This window comes from Vombatus ursinus, unplaced genomic scaffold, assembly GCF_900497805.2.
Source record: "Vombatus ursinus unplaced genomic scaffold, bare-nosed wombat genome assembly UNPS02011014.1, whole genome shotgun sequence".
NCBI classification, from domain to species: domain Eukaryota; kingdom Metazoa; phylum Chordata; class Mammalia; order Diprotodontia; family Vombatidae; genus Vombatus; species Vombatus ursinus.
This window is the reverse complement of record NW_020950792.1, coordinates 2,629,512-2,636,873: the sequence shown is the minus strand read 5'-3', so window position 1 is coordinate 2,636,873 and position 7,362 is coordinate 2,629,512.

Sequence of the window (7,362 nt, the reverse complement as noted above, 5' to 3'; positions counted from 1 at the left end):
GTGATCTCATCTACTCTCATAAATTCAATTGTCATCTCTATGCAGATGATTCTGATCTATTTATCCAGACCTAACTTTCTCCTTGCCTTCAGTCTTAGCTCTCTTCCTCTATTCAGAGGCATCCCAGGCCTCAGGTCCTTTCTCTTTAAACTACCCACAAGACATGTCCATATATATTTAAACTACCTATGTGGTCACAAAATGTATCACAAATGAAAAGTCACTAAACCCTGTTTGCCTGAGTTTCCTCATCTGTAAAATGAACTGGAGAAGGAAACGGCAAACCACTCCAGTATCTTTCCCAAGAAAACCCCAAATGGGGTCACAAAGAGTAGGACACAACAAAAAAGCTGCATTGTTCAGCTGTTTGGACTTTTTTTTTTGGCAGCTGGGTGGCACAGGGTCTAGAACATTGGGCTTGAGGTTAGGAAGCTAGGTGGTACAGTGGATAGAGCGCCAGGCCTGGAGTCAGGAAGACCTAAGTTCAAATCTGGCCTCAAACACTTACTAGCTGTGTGAGCTGGGCAAGTCCTTCAACCTCTATTTAATGAGTTCAAATCTGGCCTCAGACACTTACTGGCTGAGTGACCCTGGGCAAGTCACTTACCCATATTTGCCTCTGTTTCTTCATAATTCAAAATAATAATGAGCTGGAGAAGGAAATGGCAAACCACTCCAGTATCTTTGCCAAGAAAACCCCAAATGGGGTAAAAAAACAGCAGAACAACAACAAATGAAAAGGATAAATGAAAGTATAGAGGCAGGGAGGACAACTTAGAGGAGAGAGGGTTTGGGTCCCTCTGTGTTGCTACAGTAATACTAGCAAGAGGTGATGATGATTTGGGTTAGGGTGTAGGCTTAGAGAGCACAAGCAAGAGATGAATCCAATAGAGACAGAGGTAGATTTAACAAGATTTAGTGATATTCTGGATGTTTAGGGGCAACAACAACAACAAGAATCCAAGAAGATTTAAAAACAACTCTAAGATTTTGTCATGGAGGAACCAGAAAGATGATGGTATATCACTGACAGTAAGAAAGATATTAGAGAAAGTAATAAATATGTTTAGTTAACATTTTAAGCTCCTGAAGAGAAGCTGGTACTGTGTTTGTGGGAGCACTTAATAAATCTCTATCACTACTTGCTTTCCATATAAAGGAAGCTCTTAGGAAGAAGCATGAAAAGCTTCTGTGATGTCCCTATCTGATGGGCTAAGTGGGAGGATGAAAGTGGGACTGGTTCTTAATGCGCATACCTGCACCACCTCTCTTGTATACGTTTCCTTCTTTCCACTCACACACCCACAACCTTAGTTCAGACTTTTTTACCTCTCACCTGGACTATTTCAATACCTGTTAACAGGTCTCCCCGATTCAAGCCTCCCCCAGTCCAATCCAGTCTCCACTCGGCTGCCAAGGCGATTTTTTTTTCCTAAAGTATGGTCTGACCGTGTCATTCCTCTGCTCGATATTCCAGTGGCTCTCAATTACCTCCAGGATCAAATATAAACTCCTTTGTTTGGCATTTAAAGCTTTTTATAACCTGGCTCCTTCTTACCTTTCCAAGTCTTCTTACACTTCACTCTTATCCCTACACCCATGTTCCAGCGACACTGGCCTACTTGTAATTCCTCAAATAGGATACTCCGTCTTGGGAGTCTGTGGCATTGTACTCCCTTACCTCCATTCCTCGAATGTTCTACTACTCACTCACTGTGCCTTTTAGTTTCTCTGACTTCCTTCAAGATCTAACTTCCACCTCCTCCAGGAGGTTTTTTCCCAGTCTTCCCATTTGCTAATGCCTCCTGCTCCAAGTTTCCTTTCATCTATTCTTAAGTATTAATGCTTTAACTACTTGATTGTTTACACATTGTCTCCTCCGTTAAAATGCTAGGCCCTGGAGTGCAAGGACTGTGTTCTTGTCTTTTTTTTTTTTTTTTTTTGGTATCCCCAGCACTTAGAACAGTTCCTGACTCATAGGGAATAGTTAATAAATGCTTGTAGATTAATTAATTCAACCCAGGTCCTCTAATTCCAAGATATCAAGGTTGTCCTAAGCATGACAGTCTATTCAAAGTCACTAAGATGGGCATGAACCTCCTTGAAAGACATACAGCATTTCTGCTTTGCTGTCTCCATCTTTTTTCAATCCCCATATCCACGGGCTCCCTTTAAGGTCCCCCTCATCTCCCCCTCCTGCACACAAACAGAAGTACTAAAGAGCCCAGTTATACCATACCCAATTCTGGAAGTTATTCAGTTTTACCCTGACTTAATTAAATAAGGCAAAAATAGGGCTATGCAAAGCTGGTGGGTTCGTCTCTGAAGACACAAGAAACTGAAGAAAGTTGGTAATCTGGCATTAGCTTTAATTGCATAGTCCGCTTAATGTGAATCTGTGAACTAGCTAACACAGTGTTTTAGCAGTGATTTGAAACTGGAGTGTTCACATGAACACTTCCTGAGGAATTGTAAAAAAAAAAGGACCACTAGGGGGGATCATTAAGCCATTTTGTGCAAGAAGAATAACTTCACTCTTGAAAATGACTCTCAGTTTTATTATTTTAAGTTGTCATTACACGACTTTAAGCAGGTGCAGCATACTGGAACTATAACTCGATCTTTGTAAGCAAACTCCTATCCCCACCTAAGGCCATCGAAAGGCTGTAAACATCCCTTTCTTGTTTTAATTGCAAAAGGATTAATGTTAGCTTTGAAGTAATAGTCCTACCCACTCTCTGCTTCTAGAGACAACTGTGCCCCTAGCATCATTGCAGGTGCATCCTGGAAGCCTGGCCCTTCCTTTATCGGATATAATTTGGAGTAGTTGGAGAATCTAATATGTGTTCAGTTTAGAATTGGTCAATTTGTTTATCTGAATTCTCCAAAAACCAGAGTGAGGTGGGTTGTGAAAAAAATTAGTATAGAGCCACACACATCACTCTCTCTGCCCCCAAATGATTATAGAGAAGCAAGGGTACAAGATCAAGAAAGCAAGAGACCAGCACTAAGTGAAGTATTTTTTTTTCAGACAAAGGGTTAAAACTAAGGTTTGAAAAAAAGGTGTAAGAAGAAGCAAAATATATGTACCCACATGAATGTATGTGTGTAAATGTTTACATGTACATACATATATTTGTGTGTATACATGTGTGTACGTATATATACATATATATAAATGAAATTTTAAAGGAACCACCTCTGGTGTTTTTTATTTATTTTCCAGGGAATGAAGTATCTGTTTTCAAAAATTATTTACCATGTTAATGATCATTTAAAAATAGTCAGGGCAAGTTTACTCCCTCCCTAGCTCAAATCATTGATTTCAGTGAGAAGCCTGAATGTAGAATCCAGATAGAGAGTGTGTTTGGGAAAGAGGAGGGGATGATGGGACTCGAGGCAGGTCCAAGATTCCCACAATTGTTTCAGTCATTACACAATGATATTTAATTTGAGTTTAGCTAATCCAGGACACTATTATTTGGGTCCAAGCAAATAAGAAAAAAAATGAATGAATGAATGAATGAATGAAAATTAAATAAGTATAATAAAAGAGTGAGGAGGGGCCAAGCTGCTTTGGGCAAAGACAGGCAATAAAAGGAATCTTTATAAATACTGGATGGCAGAATGAGTTTTTTTCCCTGCCAAGCAGAATGTCTAATTCTGTCCCCCTTTTTTTTTCTTAAAGCATGCTAAAAGGAAAACTCTTCACAGAATCTTAAAGAACTTTTTGACACAACAGCTGCAAAATCTATTTTCTAAACAAAGATTTATACATATTTATATGAGCTTAATCCAGTTTTTTTTTAATAAATCATTCTCAGAACTGCAGAGGTAAACTATATGTAAATACCTCAAGTAATAGGCTTGTAGTGCAAATCACATCATTTTATCTTCAATTTTGCATTCGTTTTTCTGGCTTAAAGGTGCATCAGAGATATGCATTTTAGCATATTCAGAACACGGGGCGTGAAATTAAATGTTTGACAGAGTGAGAAAAATATACAGACTTTGGAGATGCCTTAAAAATAGTAATTTATGCAGATCTAGAGGAGTGAAATCATTTGCAATGGAGTGACCCTCTCTCCAGGAATTTTTTGCTCAGTGTTCTTCTCTAATCTCCTGCTGTATCTTCATTTTTCATTGAACTAGCCAGTTTTCTGCGAAGCAGTCTTGTAGATAAGGGAAGTGCTAAAAGAAGAAGAAAGAAGGAGCTCAGTGGGTCCGTTTCCATTGCACTTTTACCCAAGGCAATGGGCAGAATTTAACGGATTCCTTCCAACATATGTTTTTGCCAGATAAGTAAACAGTGTGTGTCGGAAATGAAAAAGCATTTGCAATTTAATGACATTACAGCTCTCAGCTTAGGCTGGCGTGCTGCGAGGCGAAAAGCAGAAAGAGAGAGGAGAGTAGAAAGAGAAAAAGAACAAAGTTCATCTTCCCTTTTGTGCATTTTTATCAAGGAAAATATTACTTCTTTCCCCCTCTTGTTCTTTTTTCTTTTTCTTCTTTGGGCTTTTTTGTCTCACTCATTTACATTTTTTTTCTTTTCTCCCTTTCTGTCCTCTGTTCACTTTTACCTTTTTTCTTATATTGCCACTGACTCATTTCTTTTTTCTCTCCATTGTGTCAACTTATTCATCTATTTGGGCCATTCATTTTTACCTCTAAGAAGCTGTTTATCCTACAATGTATCTTTTTTTCTGTGTTGTACTCTTGATGCTATAGCTCATAGTCAACAGGATTGTTGGAGGGATTATAACGTTTCATTTCAAAGCACTACAAATCTGCCCTCTTTCCTCCCATCCCTGCCTTTGCTTCCTCGGATACTTGTCATTTCATTTCACATTCACTGCATTCTTTAGTTTTAGCCCCAAACATCCAGGCACCCTGAAGTCTAACCATTGAGTTTACTGGGTTTATTTTATTGCATGGACTGGGGGTTCTGGCAACTTTCTTTTGCAAATGTAATACTATTTTTTTTTTTTTTTGAAACCTCATGGGGTTTGTACTTGTGTGAATGGTGAAAGAAATATGAAGAATCCTAAATTGTTCCCCATTCAATACTTAGTGACTCGGACACACTGTGACACTTAGGAGACATCTTCTGCTAGAGACCTGGCCCCCGAATCAAGCTCCTGTTTCTCCTATTTACTAATTGATCTAATATTGTGCAGGTGTGTTTGTCAAAATAGTATGTTTTACTTGATGTGATCATGTGTGGTGGACTCAACATAATAGTGCTGCATAGGAGGCTGTGGAAAGGTGAGCAAGGCAATCTGTGAATACAGGTAAGGATGAAAGTATAGATAGATTTCTTTTCAAACCTCATTATAGCTTATGCAAAAGTGGAATTTGAAAAGAGGAAAACAATGCTTTTCGACCTCATTGACCACTCCCTAGAGCAGTTTATACTGAATATTGATGATTTTGTTTCCAGGATAATTTTGTTGGTCACTTCTTCAAATAGAAGTTTTATTTTTTGCACTGATGATTTGAGGATTAGATGACAGTACACAGAGTCCAACACTGGTAAGAAGACTAAAGCTCCTGGTTTAGGATTGAGTCTGTCTAAGAGTTGCTTTTGCCACTTTGCACTGTCAGCCTTTCAGTGGAAGAAGAACTAGGGGAGCAGCACTAAACATTGTATAAATACCTGCTTATTCTCTTTTGCCTATTCTCCTTGGGCAAGGCATATAGACTTTTTTTTTCTCAATGTGGCATTATCATAAAAAGTTACATCCAACACTCCAGATTTTTGACACAAAGTCAATTCAAAGAATAGCACATGAGAACAACTTGTTAGGTCCTAAGGTGAACCTGCAGGTTGGGTGTAATTGAAAGGCCCTGTAATCAATTGTGAGTCCTATCACAGAAGCTGCTGTACATCCTTAAAAGGTGCTTAAATAAAATGTTCATCTAAAGACATGCATGTTTTTTTTTTTTTGCCATGAAATTACATCTTGCACATCTTCCAGATCCGGTACTTGGTAAGTAAAAAGGAAATCTGTTTGGACATAAGGATGTAAAGTAGCTAGAGGTGGTAATTTAATCAACCAGGGATATATTTCAATGTTTTTCTGGTCTTCTAGGCATTAGCACTTTAAATTCATTATGTCAGCTTGACAGATATATGCAGCCTTAAGGATCTAAAAATGAAATCCTAGAAGTATAGTCTGCTAGAGGATATATATTGAACTTAAGAGATTAAAATGGTATAACCATTGCAAACAGAATGGAACATATCACATTTCTCATTTTTTCCCTAAGCATGAGTATTTTGCAGATGAAAAATATAGTCTTCTCTAATTACAAAACCCTGTTTGAGAGTCAAAGCTTTCTAACTTTTATACCAATGAAGTAGATGTTGTAAAAAAGCTATGTTGGCTTACATGTCGTCTCAAGATGTATAAGCCTTAACATTTTGTATTTTTCTGTATCAATAATTTAATAAGGAGAAGAGTACAAGTAGTTGCATGCAGTTTCTGCTTTGAGTCAAGCATCATGCATGCTTCTGCTATAAGTCAAATAACAAAAGAGCCAAATTATAAAGCAGGTCTTAACGTAACTGGGGCATTAAATACACTATATCATTATGCCAATTTAGTCATGTTAATGATCTCAAAAATTAATACATCATACTGGAAAATGGGGAAGAGTTGCCATAATTAAATACATTAAGCTACAATTAAAAAGTCATCTGAGCTGTTGTAAAGATCCTGGCAATGATAAGGCTATTCATTATATTACCAACCTCTCTGGCCATGGAACTTCTTCAGGGGAAGGTCTGGTTACTGATAGACAGCCCCTGACCCAGTATTCAGACACATTAAAAGAGCAGCCACACATGGAGGCAGTCGGTAGCAAAGACTCTACAGGCTTATCAGTCATTTCTATCACCAGCGGCAGTTTAGCACTTTCTTACAGGGAGAATCAGCACTGAAAGAGGTACAACCTTTTAGCATATCTATTCTAATTCCTCCTGGGGAAGAGAAAAAAAGGCTGTCTAGGGAAATGTATGTGTGTTGGACAGTCTATCTACCCTCATAAGATTCAAGTCATCTTTGCAAATCATATTTCAAACCTCATGTAAACTAATGTTTTGATGCTTAAAAATGAGACCCTTATAATGTTCAAGCCTAAATCTAAGTGGCCTCTCATCAAATGTCTGATAATCTCTTAATTTTCCTCCCCACATATTTGAAGTTTCAATTGTAAATCTAAGACTTCAAGTCAGAAGCAATGTCAGGTGAGAAGATAACAGAGACTGGGTAATGCCATCTCTAGAAATATGTCTGCTGGCTTAACTGACCAGTCCTGAGGACTTGCTTTGTCTCTGTCAGAGATCATTGAATGTTTCCT